This window comes from Pteropus alecto, unplaced genomic scaffold (genome assembly GCF_000325575.1).
Source record: "Pteropus alecto unplaced genomic scaffold, ASM32557v1 scaffold7, whole genome shotgun sequence".
Taxonomy (NCBI): Eukaryota; Metazoa; Chordata; class Mammalia; order Chiroptera; family Pteropodidae; genus Pteropus; species Pteropus alecto.
This window is the reverse complement of record NW_006494614.1, coordinates 24,755,630-24,769,856: the sequence shown is the minus strand read 5'-3', so window position 1 is coordinate 24,769,856 and position 14,227 is coordinate 24,755,630. Positions and strand designations below refer to the sequence as shown.

Sequence of the window (14,227 nt, the reverse complement as noted above, 5' to 3'; positions counted from 1 at the left end):
CACACCAGCCTAATTCTGTTCTTTGGAATTCCCAGCCACACTCTCACATCAAAGTCTTTACACTGGCTATTCGTTCCAGATGGGACATCTCTCAAATATCTAAATGGCCAACTTCCTTGATATCTTTAGGTCTTTTCTCAAATATGAAACTAAAAGCCTTCCCTGGTCACTTTATTTAAAACTGAAACACAATCTCAATCCTTCTTACTGTGTTCTACATTTACTATGTTTGTTGTTACAGTGACTTCCCCCACCAGAATGTAATTTATTCACTAATGTATCCTAAGAATTTAACATGATGCCAGCATGTAGTAGAGCCTTATTAAATATGTGTTGAATGAAGGTTTTTCCTTTCTCTATCCAATCTCGCAATGTAAGGATACATTTTCTTCAGTGTATGAATTGAATCTCAGAGTGATCTTTTAAAGCATAATTGAACCACATTATTTCTTTCAGTTAAAACCTTTTAGTGACTTGCCATTACCTTCAAATGAAACTTAAAATCCCCTCATCAGAAGAGCAAGCTCTTCATGCTGTATCCCCAAACTCTCTAATTCAATTCCCATCTCACATCCTGAATTCTAGTCATGATAAACTGCTTATATTTTCCCAAATATACTATGTTTGCTCACAACTCTATGTCCCTGCCCTCAGGTAAGGTGGCCATATAATTTATCGTCCAAACCAGGACACTGCTGAGAGTTAAAGTGGTTTTTATTAATAATTCTAAAATGAGACCATCCCAGACTAACAGGAATGAATGATTGGTCACTTTATCTTTAGGCTTTCTGCCTGAAATGTCCTTCTTAATTTCTTTGCCTGATTCTGTCAGAACATCTCTCATGTTTCAGTCCCTGTATCACATCCTCAAGTAAGCCTTTTTATATCCTTGTCCTAGACCTGATATCCTTCCTCCATAACTGATAATACCAATCATGTTCTTATCCTAATCATCATTCTTAACTGGGTGCCCATAAGACTGGGAGGGTGCTCCCAAAATGCAAGAACCATTCTATTTATGCCTCTGTCCCTGGCACTAGATATGTTGCATGTCAAATAATAGATAACAATGACATAATATAGCAAGATGGTAAGCTCAGGAGTTGTACTTTTGAGTTGGGAAGGCAGACTAATGGGTTTAAATCATGCTTTATCAAATACTAGCTGTGTGATATTGGGCAATTAAAGTTTGTTTGTAAAGTAGTTGTGGAGATCAAATGAGTTCATACTGAAATGAGTAGCAAAAATAAAGAACTCAGAGACCCTGAAATATTTTAGTGGCAATTCAATAAGTAAATTTATTGATTGAATAACTAATTTAAAAAAATAAATACTAATTATACTAATATTATAACTAATACTCTCACCAGACTCTAAGGTATAAAAATACTCATACACCTATTATTTACTTAATCCCTCCCTCCAAGAAACTCATCAAGAAGAAATAGCATACATGTTTTGGTATTCTCAACTTATAGCAAGGAAAACTTATTCAAAGGGTTGAATGGCTTGCACAGAAATTGGGAGCTACTATGTAAATTAGTTGGAACACACTCATGTATCTCCATACTTGACCAATGTGCTCTCTTTCTGCTTAAAACGTTTCTCCTCTCTTCTCCTACCAATCTCCACAGTGCTTCAGAATGAGATTACAACTCAACTGTGAAGTCTTAGGCTATTCCTGTCTCCTTTCTAACCAGGTCAGGTGACCCTCCCAAGGGCAACATGGTGCCCAGCTTGTCAGCCATACTCTATCATACTCTATTGGTCTACCTGTACATAAATTGTCTCCTGTCAGGACGGTGATGTTCTCCAGGCCAAGAATTGTGTTTTATTGGGACATGCCTCTAGGAACTAAAACAGGAGCTCACTTCTATGATCAATATATAGCAGGTGCCCAAAAATATTTGTCAATACTAAACACAACTCTAAATCTAGTGGCCTTTCCAATATTCTGTGTCTGCAGAAAATCATCCTTAGAAATTTTTGCCAGAAAATGGAGAAAAATTTTCCTGTTGAAACAAACAGAAAACTGGATTTTTATAAAGAAGCATTAATTTAAAATATAATACTGGCATTTATTAAGTGTTTGCTCTGTATCAAGTACTGTGCTAAGAACATTATATACTTTATTTTATTTTTTTTTTTATTTTTTGACTTATAGTAACACCATGGGCTAAATACTGTTATAATTCCCATTTTCCATAGGAAGAAAATATATTTAGATAATTCTTCATATTTTAAAAATGCAATCTATATTTAAATTTATTTAATGTCAGGAAAATAACTAGATGATACAAACAGGTGAGAATTAGAGTGAAATATATAATTGTGCTATTCCTATTTTCTTATTTGTAAAAGAAATGGATTAGTTTCTACATAGCACATTACAAGAGAAATCTCTCCTCAAATTATAATGTATAGATGGTTTATTCATACAGGTGTGCTCTTCAAAATGATCTTTTATTATTTACTTCCCTAACAGCTAGTATTAAATACACTTGATTTTCTTTTTCAAAGGCACTGCTTTAATCCTTGTATGATTCTTAGTCTATTCTTAAAAATAGTTTCTATTCTACTAAAACTTTTAAATACCAAATTGTTTTTCTCTACTTTTACAATATAAAATATCTGAGTTACTAAAAATAGAGACATTCTTTTTTATATATTGAGTATTTATTTGCACAAACATTTCAGATTGGTTCATTTAATACTCTTGCTATGCACAATTCTACATCTGTTTATAAGTTTATATGAAATGTGTACATTTTTCAAAATACCATTAAAATTTTTGCCCCAAGTTCGTGTGGAATACTAGAATCTGCTTAGATCACACGTGGGCAGTTGCCAGTGATACAGAAGGCTGTGGTAATAACCTTTGCTGAGTGTCATGACTATTACTAGAAAAGAATTAAGTTTTCTTGCATTCCAGTGAGTTAAAAATACTTCTAAAATTTAGTTTGGATTTTACATTCGACTGTCTTTTCTTATATAGATTCAATTTACTTAGGGAGTCTTCCTAGGGCAGCAAGTTAATCCCATAATTTCCTCCTTGGGTTTTCAGGGGCTCTCTCCAGCCTTTATTTTATTCCTGCATCAATATTATAAATAATTGCAGGGCTTCTGGAAAAGGAGAATATTAAACTCTAGCTAGTATCACTATGACCTCTGTCTCTAGCTTTGGTCTTGTAGTTCTTGATTCCCAGCCGTTTGATCTTCAATATTTAGAAAACATTATTTAATTTGCAAAATCCAAAACATTTTCACAGTTTTATGAATCCTTCAGAAGTTTAGGACTTATGCTGTTGCTGCTGCAAGAATTGCTGACAATGAGAAAATGAGAAAAACAAATAAGAAACAAACTCTTTGCTCCAAAACATGAGGGAAGTGAAGATAGGAAATTATTTTTCAGATGGCTCTTGATTCTTATGGTCTGTGGTTTAGGTATAAATTTATTAGGAAATTAATAAAGTTGTTTAGAAATGACATATCTTGGAACTTATGAGTATCAATTAACTAACATGCTAAATAAACTTCACAAAAGCATGAATACAAATTATGTAAAAATTAATAGATAAAAATGTGTTGTTTTTATCCTCCAAGGACATATGCATGCCCTTATTTTAAAAAAGACTTAAACCTGTGAAGCTGTGCTTGTGCGTATAATTATTTTGATTTGTTTCTCTAAAAGTCCATCTGTGGTCATTTTTAAGTAACTAGGTAGTTATGGTGATTATTATTTCTTACTTGGGAAAGGATTTATTTAAATGTCCCATCTTCCAATCTCCTTTCCACATTTCAGGGAATACTTATACAAGTATATTCAAATGTATAAAAATGACAAATCCCTGCAAAATAAGTTATTGTATTCCTATTTGACAGTAATAATGTTTAGGGAATACTGAAACTGACTTTCTCACTGTGTCTGCATGTGCTACCACTTTAACTGCTTTATTTTTACTCATCTATCAAAGCAAACAATTTTTCAGTTCTATTACATGGCTTTTAAAATGTCTATTAAAATTGACCAGTAGAATTACTGAAATGTTCAATTGTTGAGAAACCTTTGCAAAACAACTTCTGTGGTATTTTATGAAGTATGATATCAAAGTTTTTTATGAAGTGTGATATCAAATTTAAAAAATAAATTTAGTGGATTAAACTGAGTTTAATGCTGTCTCTTATAATATAACATAACATAACATAACATAACATAACATAACATGATATAATATGAAAGATGGATTTATCTAGCCAGAAAATGGCAACCATAGGGAAAAAATAATGAGTTTTTTCTTATGAGATGTAGCCTGCACTAAAGTGGAACCTTTTAATATTTCATTTACTCCTCAAATATTCATTAATAATTATATTCATATTATTTTCATAATACAATATTTATTAATAAACCATAGAATAGTTTCTTTAATAAGAGCAGCCTAAGTAAATGATCAATTTGTAATCCAAATAAAAGCTGAGATGCTATGGCTGCAAGAGAGATTGTTAGGAGACCTAAATTATAAAAGTTTTCCTCATTCCAGACAAAACCAAACAAATTCCAAAAAATCAGAATTTTAAAATCATCATGTGTCAATATTATTGATTAGTGACATCACTGACATTTTAATATATAAAAATTAAATTTTTTAAAGTCCAAATATGATGTCATGTAGACTCCCTTGGACTTGTGATAATATTTTGTACACCCTCTTAACATATATTTAAACAGTGGATAGTTTAAAAATATTTTATAAACATCACTAATTTATCCATCCACCAGAAATTAATTATCTCTTTAATTAAAATAAAAACATTTTAAATGGAAACCCGAATAAATTTAGATTATCAAGTACAAACTGTACACAAACTTTTTATAGAAACAATGTAAAAAATTCACTTTTCTGTTGCTTATAGATAAGAACAATGCAGATAAAAATATTTCACATTAGGAAAATATCATTTTGAAACACAATATTGAAGTCACCTGGAGTTAATTTTAAAATATTACAAGTTGATAACTGAGTGGCATATTTGAAAAAAATATTTAAAAGTATGATGTTTCCTCAACTACACCTAAGTGGATCAACTCCATAAATATGAGATGTTTATTTTTAATGTCTCCTTTAATGATGAGGAATTTCCACCAACAGGTATATATTCAAAAGATACCATTGCACTAGTGTACTTACCAGAAGCCCTTTAAAATATATACTCATAGGGTTTAAAATAACTGTTACTTATAAAAAATTCAAAGATGTGCAAGAGACAATCTATAAACAGAAAAATGGGAAAAATCATTGTCATATATTCACACAAGGAAATTTTGACACTAGTGAAATTCACACTAGTGAATATGAACAATAACTTTATGTTTCATCATACAAGAAACACAAAGTGTGGTATAAAGTGGAAAATCAAATTGATACCACGTATACAGAGTTCAAAAATAGAAAAAACAAACTTAGTTATAATTTGCTTATTTTACACTTGTATGTACAAATACTTTAAAAATAAAAAAGGATGAACAAAATACAGAATTGTGTTTATCCTTATTGGAGGAGAGAGAGGAAGTGTCCACAGGCATTAACATTCTATGTGAAGCTAGACATTAATGACATACATGTTTACTTAATATTTTTAACACCTACATTTTATATATTCTTTGAATTTGTACAACATTTCACAATAAAAACAAATGCTTTTTAAAAGTACAGGCATTCAGGAAGCCCAGGCCAATATTTGCAATATTTGTGTGCTTTGAGAAATAAAATAAGTGCAGAGGGCCAGGCTGAGTGAAAAATTAGCCACTATGGTGACTGTATTTGAAAATTCCCAGTCCTGAACATCTTTAATATGGCCCAATGAACTTTATAGAATGCCAATTACAAGCTTTATTCCAGCCTACTGCACTCAGGTACAAGCCTCACAGCCTGATTTCTCAAAATTCTTCAAATAATGCATGAGATCAGTCAGACTTGTAAATCACTTCTTTTTGTTACCAAGGCATTGCTTTTACATCTTAAGTTTTATTTGTGGGAGTTTAAAACGTGGTATGAAATACTACAAAGGCTGATAGGGTTGCTTTACAGTAGTGACATACAGAAACAAAGAACCAAAAGACAAGTATGAATATCTCCAGGAGTGCTATGGTAAATGAGTGAGAATAAGATTTTTCTTTAATTGGAAACAGATAACAAGTTGATTATTCAACTAAATATTAACACTAGCTGAGACCATGGGAATCACTTACCCTCCCTGAACCTATCCTTTTTCTTGTTTAAATGAAGATATTTTATTCTATTATTTTTATTATTCTAAGATAAAAACCATATGGTTAAGCAACAGAAAGCACATCTAAAGTTCATAGGTTTCTGTTCATTTAAATTCTCTTTGTGAGATTTATGTATCTAATTATGACTTTCTTTCAGAATACTTAATTTGGTTTTTGAAACCAAGTCTGTTCAGAATTTTTTTCTTTTTGTTTTTTTTTTTTTTAAAGGGCAAATCATGACAGTGGGTTATATATAATTGTAAATAACCATACTAGACTAAGCAACATCATACCACAATTTAACCAAACACCATGTAATTTTTACTGCAATGGCTTTTTCTAAAAGTTTTAAGATATTCAACTCATTTCTATGACATATATTTAAGGAAGGCAAACTACACCCAAAGTGCGAGGTAGCTAGTCGGACATGAGTGAAATGGGGAACAAAAGAATAAGGGTCCAGCCTAGAGACCACCCAAAGAACACTCCAATGTAGTAGAAATCTGGGTAAGTGCACACGCAGTAGGCAGAGTTATATAGCAGCCAAGTGTCAACCAAAATGACCTCACATGCCAATCACCTAACCACCCATCAAGGCCCTAATGTAAGAAAGACCTCTTCTTCTTCTGGTCTTTGTTGTCTCTGTGGTCTTTGGTTGGTTGTTGTGACAGTGCTGGTTTACAGCTCCTCACTGAAATCATGTGCCTCCTTGGAGTGTGCTTTGTCTTTCTAAAAACACCTGGTCGTCTTAGGTGGTCTCCCATCCAAGTACTAACCAGGCCCAACCCTGCTTAGCTTCCGAGATCAGATGGGGTTGGGCTTGTTCAGGGTAACATGGTCATTGACTAAAATATACTTTTAATAAATTTTTCTAAATCTCTCTGACCTGTGATTCTTCACTGCATTAATGAGGAAGAACTGAGGGAAAATGCTAACTACACTTCTGGGCCGTTATCCCCTACGCCCACGTGCTGTTGTAACGCCGAAGTTCAAATCAGCCCAACGGTAACACAAGGATCGAATTCAGTCTGCTGTTCATTTTTGCATATCAAATCTTATTGAAACATACCCATGCCCATTCATTTGCGTAATGTGTATGGCTGCTCTACAGTGGCAGAGCTGAGTAGTTAAAAGAATATATCCGACATGCAAAGCCTAAACTATTTACTATGTGGCCCTTTACAGGAAAAGAAAAATGGCTGACCTTGGAATTATACCGTCCTTGTGAACTGATTTTTCAAAAATTAGGATTCTTGCTTAAATTTTATTACAGTTTATGGAGGAATAAAGTAAATAAAAACCAAATACTTAAAAATGAGTTTTCAAAATATAAATTTATAACATAATGTGTGACTGCTTATCATGTGAACTTCATGGGACTTTCTTAAAAATTAAAATGTAATTTCACACATTGAAATACCTAACTGACAAAAAATGTGGTTATTTAATTTTTTAAAAATGTTTTACTTTTTAAAAAAAAATTCTCATCTTGATTAACAGATGTTGGTTGATAATTTCAAACACAGAGAAATTAAGGTACAAAATTTTAATAATATGAATTATTAAATGATTTTTATTAGCAGTAGAGACATAAAAAAATTATACTTTCCCCTTTACAGTAGCTTTCTGTAAATTTTTGAACTTTTTATTAAAGTATAGCATGAACATAGAAAAATGCATAAATCAATAAATGTACTGTTGAATGAAGTTTCACAAACTGAACACACCAATGTAACCAACATTCAGATTAAAAAATAGAACACAAGTCTACAGCCATGCTACCCTGAACAAGCCCAATCTCGTCTGATCTCAGAAGCTAAGCAGGGTTGGGCCTGGTTAGTACCTGGATGGGAGACCACCAAAGAAGACCAGGTGTTGTAAGCATAAAAAATAAAAAAATAAGGGATTGTAAACTGACAATGTCCTTGCAATCTGTGAGGTCAACCAAGGGTTGCCTTGCCTAAAAAATTATACGCGCACACACGCGCGCACACATGCACACACGCACACACACATGCGCGCGGTTTATTTCTAGTCACAAAATGATTTATATAACATAGAATCACTGTTCAGACTTCTAAGAGTTTACAAAAAGATAATATAAATTAAATTTTTATTAATTTTATTATATTTTATAAGTTATACTAAATATTCTTCTAAAATATCTGGTGCTTTGAGATAAATAGATTATTTCAAATTTTTCCTATGCCATCATGCAAAATTTAGAAGAAACTAAAGATTTTAGAAGACTAGATAATCATAAATTATTTTAATAACAAATTTAATATGTGCCTAGATCATAGGCCATTGGAAGTGATGAGGGAAGAGTTAAATCGTAATAACAATAAAAACCACTTTGGCTCAGTTAAACAAAAATGCTGCTATTTATTTATAATCACAAGTTTCTTTTACATTGGCTTTGGGCTCATCACTCATCCCATGCAGTACTGTTATTAGTGCCTGCAGAATAGTGAATAAACATCTAAATGTTTGTGTTATGACCCTCATCCAGCTTGAAAATTGCCTTTTCTTCTCCTGTAAACTTAGCTCCACAGTGCTACCTATACATATGTTGACATACATCTGATTAAATATATAATCATTGTAGTGTCACAGATTGCATGGTTTCATGCTGTTTGTAAATGTTCACCACAATCATCAGTCTAACACATAATCAGTGCTTTTATTGTTCATATGCAATAAAGGTTTTTTTTACCTATGTTGGTCAGAAATAATAACTAAGTTTGCTTGCTTTTTTCTGTTTACTTTTACTCTTAAAAGTCAATCTTCTACTTTTTAACTTATCCTTTTCTGTGGCTGAATCAATTGATATGATCGTAAGTGTATAAATTCTGAAATACTCTACACTGAATGTAATAAACATGGAAGAATCATCTAAAATGCTTGGAAATGATAAGCACTCAATAAGCTATTTGTTTCATGGGTCCAGAGGTAATTTTATAACTAGTTAAAAGTAAAGACTTAACTTTGACAATTTCCAGAATTATCTCAAATTAAGTCATGTATTTTTGGCTGGATTAATTTAGCACCATTAAAAAACAAATAAGCAAGTAAACTTTTAATAAGAGTTAAGTAGAATTATCTCTTAGGTTTGTGTATGTAAAGAAAAACAAAAATAAGAAAACAATTAGCCCAATTATTCAGGAAAAAATAGAACATGTTAGGTCTGAATAGTTATGTCAGTATTTCCTAGACTATCTTGTAAGGAATATATGATTTAATGTATAAATATTTCAATATATGCTTACATCTTGCTGTACTATAAACCTAACCTTACACATAGGCTCAGATATCACACCAGAGTCTAGACTTCCCTGTGGCAAAGATATAACACTGCATTTTGAACTTCCATGTATACTAGAATAAGTGGCAGAGTAAACTGATCTTTGTCAGAGAAAAGACTCAATAAAATTCTGATAATCCTAAATTTACCTAGTCCAATGATTTTCATTCAGAGAAATAAGTCCCCTTGTGTTTGGAAAGATATCATAATTCTAGCTCACAATCTGTTTAATTGAAAGTAAAAAAAAAAGTTGTGTAATAGGCAAAATAATCTTCCATAAAACTATCTTATCTGATTCAAATAATAAAGTAGATGAAATATTAAGTGTCCCTGAAATGACATTTAGTGAGACAGAGGAACAAACTATTGTGGAGGCAACAGTTCACAGCACCAGTTGAGTTTTTGTCCTGAGTTGATGTCACTCTTTTTACCTTCCATTCTACTCAGAGCCCCATGAATTTCTGCACATAGAAAGATTTGAAATGTCCCAGGGTCATTTTGAACGAAAAAATAAAATAAGACCCAGGGTGAATTTCCACCTACGTAATAGGCTGATGTTATTACTGATGAGAATGTTTTGAAACAATCTAACTCTTATTTTGCATACGTGAGCTTAAATGTTAATTTCTGTGGGTTTCTTCACGTTTGGGAATTGAAAATATCAAAGCTTTCAAATTGAGAGGTTCATGACCAAGAAAACAATATCCAGTATTGGTTTAAATAAGATAAGACTTGAAATAAGTAATAGATATTGCAAACATATTTATAAACTCAAACTCTTCAAAAGTTGAACAAAAAAATATAGGATTAGAGACAAGAAAGGGGTCAAAATAAAGGTATTATCTTATACGAACTAAGGACAAATAAGGAAGCTGGCTCTTTACTACTCAGTCAGATTCTCAGAAGATATTGCTGTCATTTGAGACAAAAGAGGTATTCATATTATATACACTTTTTGAGAATTTTCAGCAAAATTTTGCATTGGAGGTTATTATCTAGTTTGCAGAGACAGGAAATAAATTGAAAGTTTAGAATATTAGGCTAACTGACATAAAGAGGTTATCATAAACACATGCTGAAAAGCAGTGATGTCTCAACCTAGAAACTTTATTAGGAAAAAAGTAACCACAGAAATTGTCCTCAGATAACTCTCTATTTCTTAGTTTGAATATCTGAGGTAGTACCTTGACTGCATTTGTGTATGGGCACATACTTGTGCACAAATGCTAACTGATTACATTCGTGACATTAATGCAATTTTATATTGTAGAAAACAATGCCTGCCTAAACAAGATCTTTCACACATTTCATCTTACATTTATTCTGCATTTTTTCCTTTAACATCTCAGGCCACCTTCCAACCCTCCATGCACTGAGTACTATATATTTCTCAATATAGCTCTTCTTCTGGAGCTGAACAACCTAGTAAAATATTTTAAAGTGACTAGTAGGAGATTAAATTTACCCATGAAATGGTAATCTTCAATAGATTTAGCTCGAATCAAGTTTAGCTTTTAAAATTTACCTTAGGACATGTCTGCTTATGTGAGACTCATCTACAGCCTGCGGCATACGTATGTGGCTTCATTCGATGTCAGTGCACAGGGAGAGAGGCTCTGGATCTGCTGGGCCAATCTAAGAGAATGGCATAATTTCCAGGAAAAGGTTCCTGACTTATCAAAATTCCTCTATCCAGCCGTTCTCTCTTTTATCCCTTAATTCGCTGCAAGTAATATGTAACCAATTTGAAATAAGCAGTACTTACAAACATCTGAAGTTACATCAAGCTCTCAGGATACTAACTGTAATATAAATCAGCAAATTGTTTTCTTCTGAGAAAGAAAAAGTTTAATCTACTAATGGGTGGATCTCATTGGCTAAATGCCAATAAAAATTTCAACTTCTGGTTTTATGCATTGCCACCTACAACCAAGGCTAATATAAAAGTTTCTATGGGTGAAAGTACCTGGGAATAAGTAAAAAACTAAATAAAAATTAATTTTGAGGATAGAAAAAATGATTAAGTAAGCATCACATTAATTCATTTAGATATTTTTTCTAGTTTAGAAATAATTTCTCATGTTGGAGCATATACTATTTGTGGCTCCATATTTAAACTTTTTAATTAATAAAATTTATTTTTAGAGCAGTTTTAGATTTACAGAAAATTTGAGCAGTGAGTACTGAAATTTCTCTTATAATCCCTGATCCTCTCTCACAGTTTGTCTTATTGTTAACATTTTGTAGTACTGTGGTATATTTGTTTCAACTGGTGAGCCAGTATCAATACAATATTAGTGACTAAAGACCAAAGTTTACACTAACATTTCATCTTTATGTTGTGCATTCTATTGGTTATAGCAAAAGTGTAGTGATATGTATTCATCATTACAGTATCATACTTAGTTGCACCATTCTAAAAATACCTTGTGCTCAATCTAGTCATCCTCCTTATTTTTCCCCCAAACCCTGGAAACACTGCTCTTTTTACTATCTCAGTAGTTGTTTTCTTTTTTTTTCCCTCAGCATGCAATATAATTAGACAGTTATGTAGCCTTTTCAGATTGGATTTTTTAATTTAATTCTTTAATGCATTTAAGTTTCCTTCATGACTTTTTGTGGTTCGATAGCTCATTTATTTTTATTGTTGAATATTTCATTGTATGGATATCCCTCAACTTGTTCATTAATCAATGAAGGACATCTTGGTTGCTTCCAAGATATGGCAATTGTGAATAAAGTCACTATAAACATTTATGTGCAAGTGTTTGTGTGGTCAGACATTTTCATCTCATTAGGATAAATACCAGAAGCACAATTGCTGGATCATATGGTAAGACTATGTTTAGTTTTGTAAGAAATTATGAAAGTGCTTTCCAAAGTGACCATCTCACTTTAAATTCCCACCAGCAATGAATGAGAGTTTGTTTCTTCACATTCTTGTCATTATTTGGTACTCTCTCTGTTGTGGATTTTAGCCATCCCAATAGGTGTATAATGGTATCTCCTTGTTTTAATTTGCAATTCCCTAATAACATATGATGTTGAGCATCTTTTTATATGTGTGTTGACCATCTGTATATGTTCTTCGGTGAGATGTCTGGTGAAATATTTAGCCCACTTTTTAATTAGGCTATTTGTTTGGTTTTAGAAAATCTTTATATATTTTGGATATAGTCCTTTATCAGCTTTATGTTTTGCAAATATTATCTCTCAGTTTGTGGCTTGTCTTTACATTCTCTTAACAGTGTACTTTTCAGAGCAGAAGTTGTTGGGGTTTTTTTTAGTTAATTTTTTTTTGGTGCTTTATAGTTTGGACTTTTGATGTTGTATCTAAAAAAGCATTGTCAAACACATGGACACCTAAGTTTTCTCCTATTTTTATCTTCTAGGAGTTTTATAGTTTTGTTTTACACTTAGGTCTATGATGTATTTTAATTTTTGTGAAGAATATAAAGTCTGTGTCTAGATTCACTTTTTATATATAAATATTCAATTGTTCTAGCTGTATTTGTGAAAAAATTATCCTTTCTTCTTTGAATTTCCTTTGCCCTTTTGACAAAGATCAGTTGACTATATTTACGTGAGCCTATTTCTGGATTTTCTGGATACTCGGTTCCATTGACTGGTAGCATATTTTTATGGTCAGTATTTTTTTTTTTTTACTTTCTGTTTTATTGTATAACACTGTACACTGATAAGCAAAATTATTATTTTTCTTTTAAAATTATTTTAGGTTATGTATATTTTTAAGTGATTAGCCAGAAGCGACTGTGTTCTGTTGTTCTTTTTTTTAAGTAAAAAGGCATGATTTTCTTGGGAAAAATAGTATTTACTAAACACAGATCAACTTTACAGAAAATCTTGAGACTTATCAAATCCAAAAAGAGATGTGTGTAAATAAAGATATTTATATTCAGATACATTGACTATGTTATAAAATAATTTAAAATAATGACTTAAATTTGTGCTTAATAATAATAATAATAATTAAAAGTTATTAAACTATCATTAGGTACATGGAACTTTTTTGTTGTTCTTTAAGAATATTTTTCCTAGTCAATGGGTTTCCAACATTTAAAGTCATAGATATTCGATAATGAATAAAAATCTATATGTATATATGAAAGCATTTAAATATATCCAAATTTATATATACAATTTACAGATTTGATAGTTCTTTTGAAATATATTCATGTATCTTAAGATCAGAAGCAATCGGACCAAGCCCTCACAAAGTGTATTTTCAGAATTTAACAAGTTATCAGTTAGCATTAAGTGATTTTCTGATTTCCGTAGTCAAATAATGTTTAAATGTCTAGTTCAAACAAGTTAAGGCTTTTCTAAGGTAGTACTCCTCAGACTCAAAAATATATTAATATACATTGTAGCTATTTAAAAGGAGTATATAGTATATAGCACTTAAAACATTTTAAAATGGAATCATTTTTCCCCTTCCTTTCTTTGTGCAGAGCAACTTGTAAGACTAGTGTTGCCAGAATATTCTTTGGAAAGCATTGAGCTATTCTAATACTCGATAATGTCTCTAATGAAGCAATTGTGTAAAATTAGCAATCACCCTAATAATCTTTCTACTTTCTATAATCCTTTAGTGTTTCTAGAAGTACTTCAAGTTTTACTGTATCTTAGGG

General features: G+C 31.6%; 1 long non-coding RNA gene and 2 pseudogenes across 3 annotated transcripts in view; 1 reads left to right on the top strand and 2 right to left on the bottom strand.

The window, feature by feature from the left end:
* Nucleotides 1–11,576, bottom strand: part of LOC107196771 — a 153,345-nt gene extending 141,769 nt beyond the window's left edge. For all 3 annotated transcript variants that reach the window (XR_003044404.1, XR_003044405.1, XR_001518213.2), the window contains exon 1: nt 11,101–11,576. This is a non-coding gene — a long non-coding RNA (uncharacterized LOC107196771). The remainder of the gene's footprint in view (nt 1–11,100) is intronic.
* On the bottom strand, nt 6,999–7,117 carry LOC112475037 (annotated as a pseudogene).
* On the top strand, nt 8,037–8,155 carry LOC112474901 (annotated as a pseudogene).
* Nucleotides 11,577–14,227: the final 2,651 nt, after the last annotated feature.